The following is a 23,908-nucleotide window of genomic DNA, read 5'->3' on the forward strand; positions in this document are numbered from 1 at the left end:
CTTTTTTTTATCTTTTGTGATCTAACTTTATTTATTTTATTTTTTTAAATATATATTTTATTGACTTCAGAGAGGAAGGGAGAGAGAGAGATAGAAACATCAATGAGAGAGAATTTTTGATCGGAAGCCTCCTGCACGCCCCCCACTGGTGATCAAGCCCACAACCCAGGCATATGCCCTTCAGTTCCCAGGCTCTATCCAATAAGCCAAGGCGGCCAGGGCTAACATATTTTTTTTAATTTAATTTAATTTTATTGTTTAAGGTATTACAAATAGTAGTACATATATCTCCTTTTTTCCACCCACTGACCTCCCCCTTGCCTACCCTACCCCTTGGCACTTGATCTTGTCCCCGCACCCCCAGTGTCTTGCGTCTGTTGGTTGTGCTTATGTACATGCGTACAAGTCCTTCAGTTGATCTCTTATCCCCCCAACCCTCCCCTATCTTCCCGCTGTAGTTTGACAGTCTGTTCAGTGCTTCTTTGCCGCTGTCTTTTTTTGTTCAACAGTTTGTAATGTTCTTTATTATCCATAAATGAGTGAGATCACGTGGTATTTATCTTTCACTGACTGGCTTATTTCACTTAGCATAATGCTCTCCAGGTCGATCCATGCTGATGCAAATATTAAGAATTCCTTCTTTTTTACAGCAGTGTAGTAATCCATTGTGTAGATGTACCACCATTTTCTAATCCACTCATCTGCTAATGGGCTCTTAGGCTGTTTCCAAATCTTAGCTATTATAAATTGTGCTCCTATGAACATAAGGGTACATATATCCTTTCTGGCTGGTGTTTCTGTTTTTTGGGGGGATATATTCCTAGAAGTGGTGTTACTGGGTCAAATGGCAGTTCCATTTTTAATTTTTTAAGGAAACACCATAATGTTTTCCACACTGGCTGCTCCAGTCTGCATTTCCTTCAGCACTGAAGGAGGGTTCTTTTACTCAGTATCCTCGCCAGCACTTGTCCTTTGTTGATTTGTTGATGATAGCCATTCCAACAGGTGTGTGATGGTACCTCATTGTGGTTTTGATTTACATCTCTCAGATGATTAGTAACTTTGAGCATGTTTTCATATGCCTCTTGGCTTTCTGAATCTCCTCTTTTGAAAAGTGTTTATTTAGGTCCTTTGCCCATTTTTTGATTGGATTGTTTATCTTCCTTTTGTTAAGTTGTAGGAGTTCCTTATAAATGTTGGAGATTAAACCATTATCCGAGATAACATTGGCAAATATGTTCCCCCATGCAGTGGACTTTCTTGTTGTTTTGTTGATGGTTTCTTTTGCTGTGCAGAAGCTTTTTATTTTGATGTAGTCCCATTTGTTTATTTTCGCTTTAGCTTCCATTGCCCCAGGAGCTGTGTTGGTAAAGATATTGCTATGACATATGTCTGCTATTTTGCTGCCTATGGAGTCTCCTAACAATTTTATGGTTTCCCATCTTACATTTAAGTCCCTTATCCATTTTGAGTTTATTTTTGTGTATGGTGTAATTTGGTGGCCTAGTTTCATTTTTTTCAAAGTATCTGTCCAGTTTTTCCAACACCATTTATTGAAGAGACTGTATGGTCTCCATTGCATTCTCTTGCCTCTTTTGTCAAATATTAATTGAGCATACTGGTTTGTGTCCATTTCTGGGTTCTCTGTTCTGTTCCACTGGTCTATATGTCTGTTCTTGTGGCAGTACCAGGCAGTTTTGAGAACAGTGCCTTTGTAGTATAGATTGATATCTGGTATTGTGATGCCTCAAACATTGTTCTTTTTTCTCAAGATTGCTGCAGCTATTTGGGGAATTGTTTTATTCCAGATGAATTTTTGGAGAATTCGTTCTAGGTCTTTCAAGTATGCCATTGGTATTTTAATGGGGATTGTGTTGAATTTATAGATTGCATTGGGTAGTATAGACATTTTAATGATGTTGAGTCTACCAATCCATGAACATGGTATATTGTTCTATTTGTTCATGTCTTCCTCTATCTCTTCTTTTAGTGTCCTGAAATTTTCTGAGTATAGGTCCTTTATTTCCTTGGTTAAGTTTATTCCTAGGTATCTTAATTTTTTTTGTTGCAATGGTAAATGGGATTTCTTTTTTAATTTCTATTTCTGTGAGTTCATTATTGGTGTATAGAAAAGCCATAAACTTCAGGGTGTTAATTTTGTATCCTGCTACATTGCCAAATTCAATTATTAAGTCTAGTAGTTTTTTTGATGTAGTCTTTGGGGTTTTCTATGTACAATATCATGTCATCTGCTAATAAGGACAGTTTTACTTCTTCTTTTCCAATTTGTATGCCTTTTATTTCTTCTTCTTGTCTGATCACTATGGCTAGTACTTCCAGTACTATGTCAAACAGGAGTGGTGAGAGTGGGCATCCCTTCTTAGGGGAAATGGTTTTAGTTTTGCCCATTGAAGATGATGTTGGCTGTGGGTTTGTCATATATGGCTTTTGTTATGTTGACGTATGATACTCCTATTCCCACCTTGGTGAGAATTTTTACCAAGAAAGGGTGTTGGATTTTGTCAAATGTTTTTTTTTCTGCATCAATGGATATGATTATAAGGTTTTTATCTCTCAGTTTGTTTATGTGGTGTTTCACATTTATTGATTTGCGGATGTTGTACCATCCTTGCATCCTTAGAACAAATCCCACTTGGTCATGGTGTATGATCTTTCTAATGTAATGCTGGATTCAATTTGCTAGAATTCTGTTGAGGATTTTGGCATCTCTGTTCATGAGGGATATTGGCCTGTAATTCTCTTTCTTTGAAATTGTCTTTATCTGGTTTTGGGATTAGGGTAATGCTGGCTTCGTAGAAAGAGCTTGGGAGTGCTCCTTCCTCTTGATTTTTTTGAATAGTCTGAGGAAGATAGGTTATATTTCCTCTTTGAATGTTTGATAAAACTCCCCTGTGAAGCCATCAGGTCCAGGGCTTTTGTTTGTTGGAATTTTTTTTATTACTGCTTCAATTTCCTCCATAGTTATCGGCTTATTCAGATATTTTTATTGTTCCTGGTTGAGTTTTGGAAGGTCATAATTTTATAGGAATATGTCCATTTCTTCTAGGTTGACCATTTTTTTTGGAGTAGAATTGCTCATAGTATTTTTTTATGATTCTTCATTTTTCTGTGGGGTCTGTTGTTATTTCACCACTTTCATTTCTGATTTTGTTTATTTGGGTCCTCTCTCTTTGCTTCTTGGTGAGCCTGGCTAGAGGTTCATCAATCTTGTTTATCCTTTCAAAGAACCAGCTCTAGGTTTCATTTATCTTTTGAACTGTTGTTTTTGTTTGTTTGTTTTGTTTGTTTTTTTGTTCTCTATGTAATTTATTTCCATTTTGATCTTTATTATTTCCTTCCTTCTGCTCACACTGGGCTTTTCTTGATGCTCTCTTTCTAAATTCTTCAAGTTGCAAAGATAGATGGTTTATTACCAGTTTTTCTTATTTTTTTTTTTTAAGGAGGCCTATAATGCTATGAACTTCCCTCTCAGGACTGCTTTCACTGTGTCCAAAACATTTTGGGTTGTTGTGTTTTCATTATCATTTTTTTCCAGGATGTGTTTTATTTCTTTTTTGATCTCTTTGGTAACCCACTCATTGTTTAACAGTATGCTATTCAGGCCTAAGTGTTTGAATTTTTGTGCTTGTTTTACTTTTTTTTTGTAAAGTAAACAAAATTGTTTATTTTTTTATTTTTTTTAATTGTTTTATTGCTTAAAGTATCACAAAGGGTATTACATATGTCTCCTTTTTTTCCCAGCCCTTGACAATCCCCTGGTCTCCCCTACCCCCCACCCCCCCCGTATCTTATGTCCATTGGTTATGCTTGTATGCATACATACAAGTCCTTTGGTTGATCTCTTACCCCCCCCTTTTGCCCGCCCTGCCCTCCTTGGCCTTCCCACTGTAGTTTGACAGTCTGTTCGAGGCAGCTTTGCCTCTGTATCTATTTTTGTTCATAAGTTTATAATGATCTTTATTATCCATGAATGAGTGAGATCATGTGGTATTTTTCCTTCATTGACTGGCTTATTTCACTTATCATATGCTCTCCAGGTCCATCCATGCCATTGCAAATGGTAAGAGTTCCTTCTTTTTTACAGCCGCATAGTATTCCATGGTGTAGATGTACCACTGTTTTCTAATCCATTCATCTACTGATGGGCACTTAGGCTGTTTCCAGATCTTAGCTATGGTGAATTGTGCTGCCTATGAACATAGGGGTGCATATATCCTTTCTGATTGGTGTTTCTGGTTTCTTGGGATATATTCCTAGAAGTGGGATCACAGGGTCAAATGGGAATTCCATTTTTAGTTTTTTGAGGAAACTCCATACTGTCTTCCATAGTGGCTGCACCAGTCTGCATTCCTACCAGCAGTGCACGAGTGTTCCTTTTTCTCCACATCCTCTCCAGCACTTGTCGTTTGTTGATTTGTTGATGATAGCCAGTCTGACAGGTGTGAGATGGTACCTCATTGTTGTTTTGATTTGCATTTCTTGGATGATTAGTGACTTTGAGCATGTTTTCATATGTCTCTTGGCTTTCTGAATGTCCTCTTTTGAAAGGTGTCTATTTAGATCCTTGGCCCATTTTTTGACTGGATTGTTTATCCTCCTTTTGTTAAGTTGTATGAGTTCCCTATAAATTTTGGAGATTAGGCCCTTATCAAATATGACATTGGCAAATATGTTTTCCCACGCAGTGGGTTTTCTCGTTATTTTGTTGATGGTTTATTTTGCTATTCAGAAGCTTTTAATTTTGATGTAGTCCCATTTGTTCATTTTCTCTTTAGTTTCAAGTGCCTTAGGAGCTGTATAAGTGAAGAAATTGCTTCGGCATATGCTTGAGATTTTGTTGCCTTTGAATTCTTCTAGAATTTTTATGGTTTCCCATCATAGATGTACGTACTTTATCCATTTTGAGTTTATTTTTGTGTATGGTGTAAGTTGGTGGTCTAGTTTTGGTGGTCTAGTTTCATTTTCTTGCATGTATCCATCCAATTTTCCCAACACCATTTATTGAAGAGACTATCTTGACTCCATTGTATGTTCTTGCCACCTTTGTCAAATATTAATTGAGCATATTGGTTCGGGCCAATTTCTGGGCTCTCTATTCTATTCCATTGATCTATAAGTCTGTTCTTGTGCCAGTACCAGGCAGTTTTGAGAACAGTGGCTTTGTAATACAGCTTGATATCAGGTATTGAGATCCCGCCTACTTTGTTCTTCTTTCTCAGGATCGCTGAAGCTGTTCGGGTCTTTTTTTATTCCAGATGAATTTTTGGAGAGTTTTTTCTAGATCCGTGAAATATGGTGTTGGTATTTTAATGGGAAGTGCATTGAATTTATAGATTGCTTTGGGTAGTATGGACATTTCAATGATATTGATTCTACCAATCCATTAACATGGTATGTCCTTCTATCTGTTTATGTCTTCCTCTATGTCTTTTTTCAACGTCCTGTAGTTTTCTGAGGAGAGGTCTTTTACCTCTTTAGTTAAGTTTATTCCTAGGTAGCTTAATTTTTTTTGGTGCGATGGTATAATGGGATTGTTTTTTTAGACTCTCTTTCTGTAAGTTCACTATTGGTTTATAGAAATGCCTTAGATTTCTTGGGGTTAATTTTGTATCCTTCAACTTTGCCAAATTCATGTATAAAGTCTTGTAGTTTTTTGATGGAGTCTTTAAGGTTTTTTATGTATAATACCATGTGTCTGCAAATAAGGACAGTTTTACTTCTTCTTTTCCAATTTGGATGCCTTTTATTTCTTCTTCTTCTCTAATTGCAATGGCTAATACTTCCAGTACTATGTTGAACAGGAGTGGTGAGAGTGGGCATCCCTGTCTTGTTCCTGTTCTTAGGGCAAATGGTGTTAGTTTTTGTCCATTGAGTATGATGTTGGCTGTGGGCTTGTCATATATGGCTTTTATTATGTTGAGGTATGATCCTTCAATTCCCACCTTGCTGAGAGTTTTTATCAAAAATGGGTGTTGGATTTTGTCAAATGCTTTTTCTGCATCAATTGATATGACTATGCTATTTTTTTCTTTCAATTTGTTTATGTGATGTATCACTTTTATTGATTTGCGGATATTGTACCATCATTGCATTCCTTGGATAAATCCTACTTGATCATGGTGTATGACCTTTCTGATGTACTGCTAGATCCGATTAGCTAAGATTTTGTTGAGGATATTGGTATCTATATTCATGAGGGATATTGGCCTGTAATCCTCTTTCATTGTGTTGTCTTTACCTGGTTTTGGTATTAGGGTGATGTTGGCTTCATACAATAAGCTTGGACATGTTCCTTCCTCTTGAATTTTTTGTAGTAGTCTGAGGAGGATAGGTTTTAGTTCTTCCTTGAATGTTTGGTAAAACTCCTCTGTGAAGCCGTCTGGTCCTGGGATTTTGTTTGCTGGAAGCTATTTGATGACTGCTTAAATTTCTTCCATAGTTATTGGCCTGTTGAGATTTTTAGATTCTTCCTGATTGAGTTTTGGAATATTGTATTTTTCTAGGAATTTGTCCATTTCCTCCAGGTTGTCTTGTTTGAGTAGAGTTGTCCATAGTATTGTTTAACAATCATTTGTATTTCTGTGGGGTCTGTTGTTATTTTGCCTCTATAATTTCTGATTTTGATTATTGGGTCCTCTCTCTCTGCTTCTTGGTGAGCCTGGCTAGAGGTTCGTCAATCTTGGTTATCGTTTCAAAGAACTAGTTCTTGGTATCATTGATTTTCTGTATTTTTTTTTTTTTGGTCTCTATGTCATTTATTTCTGCTCTAACCTTTATTATCTCCTTCCTTCTGCTCATTCTGTCATTTTCTGGTTCTCTCTTTCTAATTCTTTGAGATGTAGAGTTAGATGATTTACTACCATTTTTTCTTGTTTTTTGAGATACGCCTGTAGAGCTATAAACTTCCCTCTCAGGACTGCTTTCATTGTGTCCCATAGGTTTTGGATTGTTGTGTTTTCATTGTCATTAGTTTCCAGGATGTTTTTAATTTCTTCTTCGATCTCATTGGTAACCCAATCAATATTTAATAACATGCTATTCAGCTTCCACGTGTTTGCCTATTTTGGGTTGTTTTATTGCAGCTTATTTCTAATATTATGCCATTGTGGTCTGAGAAGATTGTTGATATGATTTCAATATTCTTGAAATGGGGGAGACTTTGTTTGTGACCCAATATGTGGTCTATTTTTGAATATGTCCCATGAGCACTTGAGTAGAATGTATATTCCGTGGCTTTGGGGTGAAGTGTTCTGAAGATGTCAATTAAGTCCATCTGATCTAGTGAGTCATTTAGGGTTGCTGTTTCTTTGCTGATTGTTTGTCTAGAGGATTTATCCAGTGATGTCAGTGGTGTATTAAAGTCCCCTACTATGATTGTATTGTTGTTGATCTCTCCTTTGATATATTCCAGGAGTTTTTTTTTATGTATTTGGGTGCTCCCACATTGGGTGCATATATGTTTATCAGGCTTATATCTCCTTGTTGTATTGATTCCTTTAGTATTATGAAGTGACCTTCCTTATCTCTTGTTATGGTCTTCACTTTGAGGTCTATTTTGTCCGATATAAGTATTGCTACCCCCGCTTTTTTTTTTCATTTCCATTTGCCTGAAAAATATTTTTCTATCCCTTCACTTTCAGTCTGTGTTAGTCCCTTCTTCTGAAGTGGGTCTCTTGTAGACAGCAAATGTATGGGTCATGTTTTTTTTTATCCATTCAGCCACTCGATGTCTTTTGGTTGGAGCATTTAGTCCATTTACGTTTAAAGTTATTATTGAAAGGTACTTGTTTGTAGCCATTTCTTTTTTTGTGCGTAGCTGTTTTCTTTCTGAGTTTTTTATTTCTTTTATAGCATTTCCTTCAGCATTTCTTGCATTGCTTGCTTGGTGGTGATAAACTCCCTTAGCCTTTTTTTGTCTGTGAAGCTTCTTATTTACCCTTCAATTTTGAATGATAGCCTTGCTGGATAGAGTATTCTTGGATTCAGTCCTTTGCTTTGTATCACTTTGTAAATTTCCATTCATTTTTTTTCTGGCCTGATGTGTTTCTGTTGAGAAATCATTTGATAATCTAAAGGGAGATCCCTTGTATGTAACTTTCCATCTCTCTCTTGCAGCCTGTAAGATTCTGTCTTTGTCCTGATCATTTGCCATGGTAATTATGATGTGTCTTGGCGTGGGTCTTTTCGTGTTCACATGTTTGGGACTCTCTGTGCTTGTGTGACTTTTTTCTTCCCCATCTCAGGGAAGTTTTCTGATATTATTTCTTCAAATAGGTTTTCTAACCCTTATTCCTCTTTCTGTTGTTCTGGCACCCCTGTTATTCGTTTGTTGTTTCGCTTGATGTTGTCCCAAAGCTCCTTTAGGCTCTCCTCCTGTCTGTTAATTTTTTTCTCCAATTGCAGTACATTTTGGGTGTGTTTTGCTTCCTTGTCTTCTAATTCACTAATCAGTCCTCCGCTTCTCCTTGTCTGCTGTTGAAACTTTCAGTCGTGTTTTTTATTGCAGCTATATCACTTTTCATTTCTTCTTGGTTCTTACCTAAGTTATTGATTTTTTCATCTGTTTCTTCTTGCTTCTTGCATAAGTTGTTGATATTTTCCTCCATCCAGTTTATGCACTCTGAGATCCTTAATCTGAATTCTTTTTCTGTCATATTGCATGCCTCTGTATCACTTAGCTGCTTTTCTGTCGAGTCCTCCTTTTCTTTCCTTTGGGGGTTTCTTTGTCTACCCATGTTTTATCTCACCAACATATCTAGATGTTTGGTCGTTCAGTGGCTGTTCCCTGGGTGGCAGTGGCTCCTCGGGCTGTGGTTGCTTCTAGGGCAGTTGTGGTAGCAGCTTCTCAGTTGGCAGCAGCTCCTCTGGTGGGTGCTGTTCACAGCTGAGGTGGCTCTTTTGGCTGGTGCAGGCAGGCTTCACCCACAGCTGCTATTCCTCAGACAGAGGGTGTGGTGATCAGGAGGCTGCTGTTGCTTGGATCTTTCCATGAGAAGAAGGAGGGCTCCATGTAGTCGCGCTGTCCCAGATCCATTGTTTCCGAGTTAGCAGCCGATCTCTGGATGCCGGGTCTTTGGATGTACAGTATACGTTTCCAATAATAGCCACTCAAAATGGCGCGGTCTCTGTGGCTGAGCCAGCGCTCCTGGAGGGATTCCAGCCACAGTCTCCAACCGTCTGCTTTCTCCGGGATTCCTCCGCCTTTCCCAGCTGCAAACTGTCTCTCAGCTGAATATCCTCTGCTTATTTGGGCTGTATGTTACCTGCTTCAGCTGCTCACCCTAACAGCTCCGGGACAAAGTATGAGACACGCCTGTCTACACCTCCGCCATTTTCCTTCTTCGTGATTTTTTTTTTACTGTAGTTGATTTCTAATTTTATGCCATTGTGATCTGAGAAGATGCTTGATATGATTTCAATCCTCTTGAATTTGGAGAGACTTTGCCTGTGTCCCAGTATGTGGTCTATCTTTGAAAATGTCCCATGTGCTCTTAAGAAGAATGTATATTCTATAGTTTTGGGGTGGAATATTCTAAAGATGTCAATCAAGTCTATCTGATCTAGTGAGTCATTTAGGGTTAATGTTACTTTGCTATTTTTTTGTCTATAAGATTTATCCAGTGATGTTAATGGGGTATTAAAGTCTCCTACTATGATTGTGTTGCTGTCAATCTCTCCCCTGATATCTTCCAGTAGTTATTTTATGTATTTGGGTGCTCCTACATGTGGGTGCATAAATGTTTACTGGAGGTATATCCTCTTGTTGTATCGATCCCTTTAGAATTATGAAGTGGCCTTTCTTGTCTCTTGTTATGGTCTTCACTTTGAAGTCTATTTTGTCAGATATTAGTATTGCCACCCAAGCCTTTTTTTCATTTCCATTTTCCTGATAGATATTTTTCCATCCCTTCATTTTCAGTCTGTGTGAGTCCTTTGTTCCGAGGTGGGTGTCCTGTAGACAGCATATTTTCTTATCCATTCACTCATTCAATGTCTTTTGATTGGAGCATTTAATCCATTTACATTTAATATTATTATTGATAGGTACTTGTATGTATCCATTTTTGTACTTTATTCCTGTGTTCCTTCCTCCCTTTCTATTTCTTCTTTTTACAGCATTCCCTTTAGCATTTCTTTCATTGCTGGCTTGGCAGTGATAAATTCCCTTAGCCGTTTTTTCTCTGAGAAGCTCCTGCTTTCCTTTTCAATTTTGATTGATATTCTTGCTGGATAGAGTATTCTTGGATACCGGAAGCCGGTCCATCCTTGCTGCTTGACACAGTCGCTGCAGGAAAGAAACATCTGCACAGCATATGTTTCAAGGGACCTGGCGTATATAGCGTACTGTTCTTCATATGTTTGCTCCCCTTAGCGCTGTCTGTTTTAACCAAGGTCACATCTCTCAGAAAGGTTGTTTCCCCAGGTAGGGATTTTTCCCTGACGTTAGGGAGGGGATGAAACTCCTTAACTAAGTGCCAGGCGGGTATTTAATCACTTTAACTACAAACAATCATGCTTAAGCTATATAATCTTTACTCCCTGGAATGGAGATAAGAAACGCCCTAACCTTTGTAATAGAAATTGACAGGATTAAAATCAACTGGTATAAATACGGATGTAACAAGACAATAAACAGCAGAACCTCTCTGGAGATCCAGACCAGAACTTGGCTGGAGATCCTGGCTAGCCTGCTGATCAACTGAACACTGTCTCTGTGTCCTTCCTTCTTCGCCAATCCGTCTACGCCTTTGGGAACCCCTGGACCTGCTGGGGTTGGACCCCGGCATCTGGCGCCCGAACAGGGACCCCTAGGTAAGTGCCCCGCACTCGGGATGGATAGGACTCCACCGTAGGAAGAGGGTGGATAGTCTTCGCCGACTCCGTCCACACCTTTGGGAACCCCTGGAACAGGATTCCCCTAGGTAAGCCCCCCCGCATTGAGAACCCCCACACTCGGGACAGATAGGACTCCACCAGGTTGCTGCAGACCCCCCTATAGGGGATAAGTAGGGTAAGAAGGTGGATAGTACAGAACTTAGATTGAGAAGATGTTCCATACTGAGTCCAAAGAAAGAAGACTCTGTATTGATCTTTACATTAAGAAGATGTGCCATACTGAGTCTAAAGAAAAAAGACTCTGTATTGATTTTTTAACACATATGCTTGCTAGCAGAGGAATTAAGGTTACTCCCAGTCAGACAGAACTTTTTATACAAGAAGTATGCCCATGCTTTTCTGAGGAAGGAAAGGTAAATGTAAAGGCATGGGAGGAGGTAGGCCCAAGGAGCCTTATCCTTAACCCCACTGCAGCCTTTCCACCCTGGAAAAGTGCAGGATTGGCAAGCTCTCCCTGGGGTGATAGATCAGGACTCAGGTAATAGCGGAAAGCGCCAATTCTACTCTTAAAATGGATACAAGAGAGCATTTGGGGTTTTTCTTTTTAATGCCTGCTTTTAAAAAATAAAAAAGGGGGAATTTGACGGGATCCGGTCCATCCTTGCTGTTTCAAGGGACCTGGCATATATGGCATACTGTTCTTAATATGTTTGCTCACCTTCTTGGCTCTATGTGTTTTAACCAAGGTCACCTCTCTGAGAAAGGTTGTTTCCCCAGGTAGGGATTTTTCCCTGAAGTTAGGGAGGGAATAAAACTCCTTAACTAAGTGCCAGGCGGGTAATTAATCACTTTAACTACAAACAATCATGCTTAAGCTACATAATCTTTACTCCCTGGAATGGAGATAAGAAATGCCCTAACCTTTGGAATAGAGATTGATAGGATTGGAATCAACTGGTATAAATACAAATGTAACAAGACAACAGGACTTGGAACCTAGACACAGAACCTACACAGAACCTAGAGACAGAAGAACTTCGCTGGAGAGAACATGGCAAAAGATCCTGGACAGAAACTGGCCACAGAACCTAGAGACAGAACCTAGCGAGAGAACCTGGCTGAAGAACATAGAGACAGAACCTGGATAGAACATAGCAAGAGAACCTGACTAGAACCTGGTGACTGAACCTGGCTGGAGAACCTGGACAGAACCTGGCTGGAGAACCTAGCAAGAGAACATGGACACAGAACCTGGCTGGAGATCCTAACCAGAACTTTGCTGGAGATCCTGACCAGAACTTGGCTAGAGATCCTGGTTAGGCTCCTGATAAACTGAACTCTGTCTCTGTGTCATTCCTTCTTCGCCAACTCCATCTACGCCTTTGGGAACCCCTGGACCTGCTGGGGTTGGACCCCGGCACTTGGATTCAGTCCTTTGCTTTGCTTCACTTTGTATATCTCCTTCCATTCCCTTCTAGCTTGATGTGTTTCTATTGAGAAATCATTTGATAATCTCATGGGGGATCCTTTGTAGGTAACTCTGTTTATCTCTTGCAGCCTTTAAGATTCTCTCTTTGTTGTTAACATTTGCCATTGTAATTATGATGTTTCTTTGTGTCTTTTGGGATTCATCTTGCTTCGGACTCTCTGTACTTGTGTAACCTTTTTCTTCACCATATCAGAGAATTTTTCTGTCATTATTCCTTCAAATAAATTCTCTAATCCTGGTTGCTCTTCTTGTCCTTCTAGCAGCCTTATTATATGTATGTTACTTTGTTTTGTGTTATCCTGAAGCTCCCTTAGGCTCTCCTCCTGCTTTGTAATTTTTTTCTCCGGTTGCTGTTCAGATTAGGCTTGTTTCTCTACCTTATCTTCTAACTCACTAATTCAGTCCTCTGCTTCTTCTAGTCTACTGTTGAAACTTTCTATGGTGTTTTTGATAGTTTGTTGATTTTCTCATCCATCCTGTTTATGAATTGTACTGTCATTACTCTGAATTCTTTTTCTGTCATTGTGCATGCTTCCATTTTACTTACTTCCTTTCTTGGTGATTCCTCTTCATTTTCTTTCCTCTGGGTATTGTTTTGTTTTCTCCCCATTCTAACTGTCACCAGAAGGTTCAAACATTGAGTTGAATTGGCCTGGGCTGTGTGCAGTGGGAGCTTTGCACCACCCGAGTGTCACTGAAGAGTTCTGACACCAAGACATGTGGCTGTCATGGGTTGGTGGGAGCCATGCTCACCCAGGATCAGAGTCACCGGCACTCAGTGTGGCCTCGTGCATGCACCTAGAATCAGGGACCCTGCCTGCACCACACTGAAAAAGAGACGCTGCTAGTGTGTGTCAAAAATCTGAGTTCCTACCCTAGCTGATTTGGCTCACAGAATAGAGCATCAGCCTGGGGACTGAAGAGTCTCAGGTTAGATTCCATTCAGGGACATGTACCTTGGTTGCAGGCACATCCCCAGTAGTGGGTGTGCAGGAGGCAGCTGATCGATGCTTCTCTCTCACCGATGTTTCTAACTCTCTATCCCTCTCCCTTCCTCTCTGTAAAAAATCAATAAACTATATTTTTTAAAAAATCTGAGTCCCTTAGCACTTGCCAGGAGTCAGAGTCCCCCGGTGCCTGCACCAAGAATCAAGTGTCATAGTCTCTGTTGTTTGGTGCGACCTCGTGCTGATAATCAGTTTCCCTTTGTGTGCATGAGCCAAGAATTGGAGTCACTAGCTCTTAGTGTGAATGCACTGGGAATCAGGGATCCCAAGCACGCGCTATGTGAAACAGAGTCAAGTCTCTGGTGCTCAGTGCTGCTTCTTGCACAGAGAATCAGGGTCCCTGGGCTTCTTGGGGGACTGGGTTGCATAGTCCCACTGTGTAGGCAGGATTTTCACTCCTGCGCTGTGGAAAACAGACTTCCATGTGCACTTGCCCAGAATTGAAGTCAGGTGGCACTGCCACCCTGCATGGGAGTGGGGTTTGGTCACCTGATTGCATTGTGGGGAACAGATTCCCAGTGACTGCACACATGCCTGGGCTCAAATTCCCATAGCTGAGCTGCAGCCATGTGTGAAGGGTGGGTGTAGCAGTTCCTATGGCACTGCAGCAAGCCTGCGGGAAGAGGGATGGGTTCCGTGACTCACAGAAATCTGCATCCGGCATGTCTGGATTCTTGGTGTCTGTGAGTCTGCAGCTGTGGTTGCAGGTCTTTGTCCCTAGTGGCTGTCAGGTACCGGTTTGCGTCTGAGACCAGATTGGGTGGTTCTGAGGCTAGGATCCTAGTCTCAAACAGTTCTGTTTTTCAAGATGGTGTGGTTTCTGTGCCTGCGCTGGCCACCCCGAGTGTCTGTGGTTTCAGCGGGGTTTTTGCATCTGAAACTGCCAGGTTTGGCAGCCTCTTGGAAGACCTGCAGGATCTAACTGTCCCTAGCTCATACACTCACACACCACCCACATCTGCACATTCCTCTATTGCTCCCTCACTCTCTCACACTCTCTCCCTCCCTACCTTCTTGCCGGTTGCCAGCTTCCATCTCCCAAAACACCCATTCTTAATGCCCAGTGGTCTCCCAAACACACAGTTTCCAAAGTATTGCTCTCAGCACCATGTTATGTCATCCCAATCCACACAACATTCTCATTCCAGAAATTGGTAAGATGTACATAAATGATAGGCCAAAGTATGATTTCATGGCTCAAGCATGGATGAAGAAGTACACCATGTAATTTAACAATAAACTAGTGACTTGGTGCATAGATTCATGCACATTGAAAGGAAATTAATTAGAAGGTGGCCAGTGGGGCAGGACTGAGCAAGATGGGCCAGACATGCCCTGGAGCCAACCTCATATGGTCCCTCCCTGCCTGGCTGCACCTGGGGTAGCACCATGGCTCAAGAGGCATCTGCAGAGTGAGCAGGGTCCCTCCGGCAGGTGGGATCCCTCAGCCTGGCCTGTGGGGATTGGGCTGAAACAAGCTCTCCAACAAACCCCAAGGGGCCCTGGAGAGTAAGAGAGCACTCTGCAAAGTTGTTGTCCTACATACAGGGTGTGGAACACAAATGTGAGTGTGCAGTAAACCAGATTCGGGCCAACAGTGCCCCAGCAACAACATAACCCATGGTTGAAGGTGGAATTGCTTGGACCCGTGAGAAATTGAGCTCCCTCCTCTCTGGTTTCGGGGTGCATCATCAGAGAACCAATGCTGCCAAGTCACTGCAGCTCAGCAGCTCCTGTGTTGACTGTCTGCCCCCTGGTGGTCAGTGTGCATCATCACTACCAGTCGGATGGATGGAGGGACACTTAGCATATTAGCCTTTTATATCTATAGACTAGAGGCCCTGTGCATGAAATTCGTGCACTGGGGGGTGGAGTTCCGTCAGCCCAGCCTGCCCCTCTCACAGTCTAGGAGCCCTCAGTGGATGTCCTACTGACCGCCACAGTCCGGCAGCAGAGGCTCGGAGCAGGTGTCCTGTGTGTGTGTGTGTGTGTGCATGTGTGTCGCCACTTGGGGCCTGCCCCAGCCACATTGGAGGCTCAGAGCAGGTGCTGTGTATGTGTGTCTGTGTGTGTATGTGTGTGTGTGTGTGTGTGTGTGTGTGTGTGTGTGTGTGTGTGTCTGCTGGGGGCCTGCCTCAGCCACACTGTGGAGGCTTGGAGCAGGCGCCCCTCTGTGTTGATCTCACAGGCTCCTGGCCTCCACTGTGTGTTGTACTCTCCCTTGAGCTGTGACCAGGGTGGGGTGCTGCCTGCAGGCTGCACTTTCCTGCTCATGGATCCCTGGATAGCTGCAGAGAGCTGGGGGCAGGCCACACTTTCCTGCTCTGGGATCGCCATGGCGACCCAGGAGCAGGCCCACGTGGGGGCTGCCTGCCCTTCACACTTTCCTGCTCTGGGATAGCCATGGCGACCCAGGAGCAGGCCCACCTGGGGGCTACCTGCCCTCTGCACTTTCCTGCTCTGGGATTGCCATGGCGACCCAGGAGCAGGTCCACCTGGGTGCTGCCTGTGGGCGGCACTTTCCTGCTCTCTGACCGCCATGGGGTCCCAGCTTGAGGTGGGGCTTCGGCAGAGCGGGACTTAGGTGGCACACGGAGGTCCCGGCTGGGGGCGGGGCTGCAAATGGGGCTGCTCACGGGCTGCTCACGCTGTCCCGCCCTGCCTTCAGTATGCAAATTAGCCGTCATCTTTGTTGGCAGCTAATTTGCATATTGTGCTGATTAGCCAATGGGAGGTGTAATGAAGGTACAGTCAATTACCATCTTTGTCTATTATTAGATAAGATAATACAATCACCTTAATAAAACAATTAGTTCATGTGGTTGTCTTTTGACTGGTATCTATGAAGCAAAGTTTTCCCATCCTTCTGGGCATAGGTTGTACACCTCCCACATCAGGGTGTGTGTGGAAGGGGTGGAGGGAGGCATGTGGTGGGGAGGCAAGGGGCTGGGGCAAGTTTGGAGGGATGGGTGAGTGTGAGACAGACCAGTTTTATTCTTCATTTTACTGAAAACTTTCTTGACTGATTTAAGATTGGAAAAGCAAAAGCAAGGGGGTTGTGTCTTTAGGATGAGGAGAGCAGTTCCACCAATAAGTGGGATAATTTTAATGAGGAGTCCTGTAGAACTGACAATGCTGAGGAAACACTGAATGGGGATTAAAAAGTTAATTAGGCATCTATTTTTTTTTCTGAAGAACCGGTGTCTTCAAGTGATTTGTTTCCTTTTGAGCAAGATTAACTCATATCATCTATATTAACCCATATCATCTACTTTGAGGTCTAAATTAACTGGACAAAAATTAAGTGGATTAGGAGTTGTTAACAAAATAAAATGATGTGTTTTGTTCCCAGTCTTCTCTCCCTCTAGCACCTTCACTCCACATCCTTTTGACCACTCTGCCTCTCCCACACTCTGGGTTGTACCCCCCTTCCCAGGACATACCTACCTTGACCTAAGAACATTCAACCTGTAGAGAATTTTTGTAAAACTTATTTGAGCCAAACAGAGGATACACTTGGAAGCAAGATCTCAACAGACTGAAAAAAAAAAAATGCTCCTCATAATGACAGTCAGCAGCTTCTTTTACACATTTCAAATTAAGGAGGGAACATAGGAAAGATTACATGAAGGTGGGAGAAAGCAAGGAGGGGAGTGGATTACAGGATAGTAACCAAGATTATGTGCTCTCTTGAGAGTGGGTACCCATATTTCAAAGGTGTGTTAACCTAGATGCACAAGAACAATTGATAGGGCTTGCTTAAGGCAAACACAAACCTTTTTCTATAAAGGTTATAAGCCTGAGGTATGGTAACCTGGCATGACCTGCCCAGTTAGGAATTTATGATCAGCTCACCCTGTGAGGTTATTTTCCATAGAACTCCTTTTTGTGTCCACACCTACTAGCTCCAATTTATCTCTATCTTATTTTCTCAAGAGCTCTGTGGGGTCTGAGATCTCTCTCAGATCTAAAGCCCACATGTGAGCCAGTCAGTTTCATGGAGGCTGTGGAATGACACAGATCCTTGGTTAGAGGCACAATTTTATTCAAGGCCCAGCAGGTAGCATGAGTTTCCCCTGGCCTTCAAGACCAGACCCAAGGGACAGACAGAGAATAGACCATATAGTGCTGCACACACAGTGCATTTGTGTCCAGCTAAGTGACCACAAGTTTAAGAACCTTCCAACCTTTGAAAGAAGAATTCTAGCAAACCTGACCAACTTTTTCTCAAAGAGAGATACCATCCTCAACCTGTTCAGTAAACAACTCTGTCCCTTGCCCTGGAGGGAGTTATAAGTTCCAAGGCTGCTTGCTATACAGATACACTTGAAACTAATAGTCCAGGGCATATGCTGTCACATGTTGTGAAGAATGGCACCCCATCAGTCTTAACTGCTTGGATCTATTTGGTTGTAAAGGTAAACATTAATCACATGGAAATACTTTTCCGTATTTTTAAAAAATACAATTTTCCCTTTAGTACCTGTACATTCAGGACTGTCTAATCAGTGCAATAAGCAGATTACTACCATTATTACCAGAAAGGGGCTGGGCCCAGAGTGGGTCTTCCTGACACCAGGCTGTAGTATGTGGGTTCTTGACTTTGTGCAGGAAAGATTTCACAACAAACGTCCAGGTCATTTTGAGAGTACATTTATTAAATCTGGGGACAATGAAATAAGGAAGGATATAGGGTACAAGAGGGGACAGGAGAAAGCTTAGGTGGGCTTGCTTTGGCTCACTTGGAAGTCAGAGAAAAGGGGGCCTTGGAGACCGGCTCAGGGGGTTAGTCCTAAATGAGCTGCCACTGCCCATTGCTCTCCTGTTTGCAAGTCTGTTGGGTGCTTTAGAGTTTAGGAGATGCATGCCTGTCCAGGAAGAAGAGGAGGAAGGAAAAGGCATGGGTGTGAGCCTGGAGGGAGAGCGTCCACTTGATCCTTCCTCTTGAGGGTTTTAAAGGCTGGTAGTTTAGGGGAAATCTAAGGGAAGGATCTCAATAGAATATTTATCAGCTTTTCCAGATGTACCTTTTCAGGGTCATGGTCTCCACTGATTGGTCAGTGTCAAGGCAGGGGGGCCTTAGTCATCACAGCTGGTCTTGGCATCACCCTCCTGGTTTAGCTACTTTTCTAAGCCTAGAGCTGAAATACAACTGAGACTTAGATATTATTTCTAAGGAGGAAAGGTCAGGGAGTCTAAACTTCATGGCCACTTATATGCTAGGGGAGGAAAAGCCACTCTGGGAACATGTTCTGATACCAGTTTTGCCCGTTGCTAGGCACCTGGGACTTTCCACCCCATGAACTTCTGTATCTGTCTATAAATTGCTCAGACGGGTTTTTTTGTTTGTTTGTTTGTTTGTTTTTGTTTTTGTTTTTTTTACCCCTGCTATGTCTCAGTTTCCCTATTGTACTTACCAAGGAATTTTCCTAGCTTCTTACTATCCTGCCTCACCTTTAGTACCTTTAAAAACATTTTATAATATACTCGTTTTAAGGGCTGAAAAGAGACTATAATTATAAGGAAAAACAAAAACATCAGTGGATTAAGATTTTTAAGTATTGCCCTAACTGGTTTGGCTCAGTGGATAGATCATCGGCCTGTGGACTCAAGGGTCCCAGGTTTGATTCTGGTCAAGAGCATGTACTTTGGTTGCAGGCACATACCCAGCAGGGAGTGTGCAGGAGGCAGCTAATCGATGTTTCTCTCTCGTCGATGTTTCTAACTCTGTATCCCTCTCCCTTCCTCTCTTCCTCTCCCTTCCTCCCTTTAATAAAAAATATATTTTTTAAAAAAAAAGATGTTTAAATGTTTGTTAAAATAAGTGTGTAAGTATATAGATTATTTTTCTGCACCAGTTACTAAACCCTCAAATATAAAACTGCCTTTTACCTATACTAGTACATTTGGGCAGTGCTGCCAAATAGTATTGTCGTATATCAGTGTGACCACGCAAGTGGATTTTTTTTTGTTCAATTTAAACTAACTTTAAATTAAAATATTAAGTAAACTGATTACATTGAGATAGCCATGTAGGACCAGTGGCTACTGTATCATAAAATTAGAGCTTAAGGTAGGCCATATGGATGTTTCATTTTATTGTAATTCAGGCAATCAATAACATAGCTGAAAACAAACAAGAGGTGGAAGACTTTACCAGGGGACTTACCAGAACTAAGCTGAGACTCTGAAAAAGTGGGGAGAATGTCCAGTGAAGACAAGGGGAGAGTTCTACAAGACTGATACTTTAGCTATTGTGTAAGCAACTGAGGATTTGGGTAACATGGGAATGTTTTTCTTTATCGTTATCCCCCTCCCCTCCAATGACTCATCTGATTTTTATGATCAAAGGCAACATGGCAAAAGCATAGGTGTTTGAAGCAAAAATGTGTGTTCTAACCCAAGCTCCTCCAGTAACTGAACAAATTAGTTAAACCCTATGAGCCTTAGTTTCTTCAAATATTAAATGAGAATATCTATAACACTTCCTAGAGTTTTACAAATAAGATGGTGTATGAAAAACACCTAACCTGTGACATTGAATATATATTCAATAATGGGTATTGACTTAATTATTGCTCTTCATTATACATATTTTTAAGGTAATCTTGTGCTTAGCTGCCAGCAAGATGGTTTGACTCACAAAATCTATATTTCCCATATCTCTAGGATATCTGAGAGAGAAGGCAGGGACTGTGAGAATCTGTGAATTAAATAGATTTGGGAATTCATGAAAGGGTGCATTGATAAGGGTGACACAGAATGTATCATCTGCCCTGCCCCATCTTCTCCCACCAACATTTTTTAAGGAAGACACACAAATTTCAAAGTATAAGAAAATCAATTTGAAGGTGGGTTGAAAATGGGGTCCAGTAATCTACATTTACAATAATAAAAAATGATTTATAAGCAGATTGAAAGTGACCACACTTTGTTAGACCTTGGATAAAATTGAACTGTCTATTTAGTTATTATTACTTAAAAAACAGGGTGAGGATCTGTGTTAATAAAGAATGCCAAGATTTAATGCATTTAGATTTGTTACCAGCATAACTCTTCTTTAAATTATATATAACTATTGACTGATTTATGGGGATAAAGAGGAAGAGGAAGAGAGAGAGGAAGGGAGAGAGAGAGAGAGAGAGAGAGAGAGAGAGAGAGAGAGAGAGAGAGAGATATTTATAGTTCCACTTATTCATGCATTCATTGGTTGATTCTTGTATGTGTCCTGACCTGGGATCAAAGAAAAAGAAAAATGTTTTTATGAACATTACTGACAATGCTCAAATTCATTTCTGATTATAGATATGGCTTAACTACTTTATAGCTTTGCAAATAAGAGAATTTGAACTATCCAATGTCATTACAAATTGCATGAAAGGCAGGAAAAAATAGTGTCTTTTTTATTGTCTAAAGTTTTGCATATACCTTCTTTATCCCCAGTTGACAACCAACAGCCATTCCCACCCCAGGCAAGCCACCACCTCCCCAGTGTCTATATCCATTGGTTATTTTAATATGCATGCATACAAGTCCTTTGTTGCTCTCTAACCCCACTTCCCCTGACATTTGTCTCTGGATCTATTCTTGTTCATCAAATTTTGTTGATGATTATATCCCATATATGAGTGAGATCATGTGATATTTATCTTTCTCTGACTGGCTTATTTCACTTAGCATAATGCTCTCCAGTCCCATCCATGCTGTTGCAAAGGGTAAAATTTCCTTCTTTTTTATAGCAGCATAGTATTCCATTGTGTAGATGTACCACGGTTTCTTAATCTACTCATCTGCTGATGGGCACTTAGGTTGTTTCCAAATCTTAGCTATTGTAAATTGTGCTGCTATGAGCATAGGGGTGCATATATCCTTTCTGATTGGTGTTTCTAGTTTCTTGGGATATAGCCCTAGAAGTAGGATAACTGGGTCAAATGGGAGTTCCATTTTTAGTTTTTTGAAGAAACTCCATACTGTCCTCCACAGAGCTGCACCAGTCTGCATTCCCACCAACAGTGCACAAGGGTTCCTTTATTTCTGCATCCTCGCCAGCACTTGTCATTTTTTGATTTGTTGATGGTAGCCATTCTGACAGGTGTGAGAATGTTTTCATATGTCCTCTTTCAAAAAGTGTCTATTTAGGTCCTTTGCCCATTTTTTGACTGGATCATTTATCTTCCTTTTGTTAAGTTGTATGAGTTCTCTATAAATTTAGAAGACTAAACCATTATCTGAAACATCATTGGCAAATATGTTCTCCCATTCAGTGGGCTTTCTTACTGTTTTGTTGATGGTTTATTTTGCTGTGCAGAAGCTTTCTACTTTTGTGGTAGTCCCATTTGTTTATTTTCTCCTTAGTCTCCATTGCCCTTGGAGCTGTGTCTGCAAAGATGATGTTACAACATCTGTCTGCTATTTTGCTACCTAAGGAGTCTTGTAGGATTTTAATGGTTTCCCGTCGTACATTTAGGTCTTTTAGTCATTTTGAGTTTGTTTTTGTGTATGGTGTAAGTTGGTGATCTAGTTTCATTTTTTGCATGTCTCTGACCAAATTTCCCAACACCATTTATTGAAGAGACTGTCTTGACTCCATTGTATGCTTTTGCCTCCTTTGTCAAATAGTAATTGAGCATAATGGCTTGGGTTGATTTCTGAGTTCTCTGGTCTGTTCCATTGGTCTATATGTCTGTCCCTGTGCCAGTACCAGGCAGTTTTGAGAACCGTGGCTTGGTAATATAACTTGATATCTGGTATTGTGATCCCTCCAACTTCATTCATCTTTCTCAGGATTGCTGTGGCTGTTCGGGGTCTTTTTTTATTCCAGATGAATTTTTGGAGAGTTTGGTCTAGATCTTTGAAGTATGCAGTTGGTGTTTTAATGGGGATTTCATTGAATCTGTAGATTGCTTTGGGTAGTATGGATATTTTAATGATGTTTATTCTACTAATCCATGAACATGGTTCATTCTTCCATTTGTTTATGTCTTCCTGTATCTCTTCTTTCAACATCCTGTAGTTTTCCAAGTACAGGTCTTTTACCTCCTTAGTTAAGATAATTCCTAGGCATCTTAATTTTTTTGGGTGCAATGCTAAATGGGATTTCTTTTTTCATTTCTCTTTCTGTGAGTTCATTATTGGTGTATGAAAAGGCCATAGATATCTGGGTGTTAATTTTGTATCCTGCTACATTGCCAAATTTATTGGATCTAGTAGTTTTTTGATGGAGTCTTTCGGGTTTTCTATGTATAGTACATGTCATCTGCGAATATTGGCAGTTTTACTTCTTCATTTCTAATTTGGATGCCTTTTATTTCTCCTTCTTGTCTGATCGCAATGGCTAGTACTTCCAGTACTATGTTGAACAGGAGTGGTGAGACTGGGCATCCCTGTCTTGTTCCCATTCTTAGGGGAAATGAGTTTAGTTTTTGCCTATTGAGGATGATGTTGGCTGTAGGTTTGTGTATAAGGCTTTTATTATGTTTAGATATGATCCCTCTATTCCCACTTTGCTGAGAGTTTTTATCAAGAAAGGATGTTGGATTTTGTCAAATGCTTATTTTGTGTCAATTGATATGATTATGTGATTTTTGTCTCTTAATATTTTATGTAATGTATCACATCTATTGATTTGCAGATATGGCGCCATCCTTGGATCCCTGGAATAAATTCCACTTGGTCATGGTATATGATCTTTCTAATGTAATGGTGAATCCAATTTGCTAGAATTTTGTTGAGGATTTTAGCATGTACGTTCATCATAGATATTGCCTGTAGTTCGCTTTGTTGTGTTTTTTTTTTTGTGTGTGTGTCTTTATCTGGTTTTGGAATTAGAGTAATGCTGGCTTCATAGAAAGAGTTTGGAAGTGTTGCTTCCTCTTGAAGATTTTGGAATAGTCTGAGGAGGAAAGGTTTAATTCTTTTTTGAATACTTGGTATAACAGCCCTGTAAAGCTGTCCGGACCAGTGCTTTTGTTTGCTGGAAGATTTTTGATCACTGCTTCAATTTCGTTGGTAGTTATAGGCCTTTTTCAGGTTTTTTATTCTTCCTGATTGAGTTTTGGGAGCTTGTATTTTTCTAATAATATGTCCATTTCATCTAGATTGTCCATATTTTTTGGAATGGAGTTGTTCATAGTATTTTTTCATAATACTTTTTATTTCTGTGGGATCAATTTTAACTTCACCTCTTTCATTTATGATTTTGTTTATTTTTGTCCTCTCTCCTTGATTCTTGGTGACCTGACTAGAGGTTCATTAATCTTGTTTTTCCTTTCAAATAACCAGCTCTTGGTTTCATTGATCTTTTGAATTGTTTTTTTTGATCTCTATAATTTATTTCCACTCTTATCTTTATTGTTTCCTTCCTTCTGATTATGCTAGCTTTTCTTGTTCTCTTTCTAACTCTTTGAGTTATAGGTTTAGATAATTTGTTACCATTTTTTTCTTGTTTTTTTTTTGTTTTGTTTTTTTGAGGTAGGCCTGTAGAGCTATGAACTTTCCTCTTAAGACTGCTTTCGATGGAAAATGGTGGAGGTATAAACGGACGTGTCCGGTGCCT

This window comes from Myotis myotis, unplaced genomic scaffold (genome assembly GCF_014108235.1).
Source record: "Myotis myotis isolate mMyoMyo1 unplaced genomic scaffold, mMyoMyo1.p scaffold_m19_p_4, whole genome shotgun sequence".
In the NCBI taxonomy this organism is placed as follows: domain Eukaryota; kingdom Metazoa; phylum Chordata; class Mammalia; order Chiroptera; family Vespertilionidae; genus Myotis; species Myotis myotis.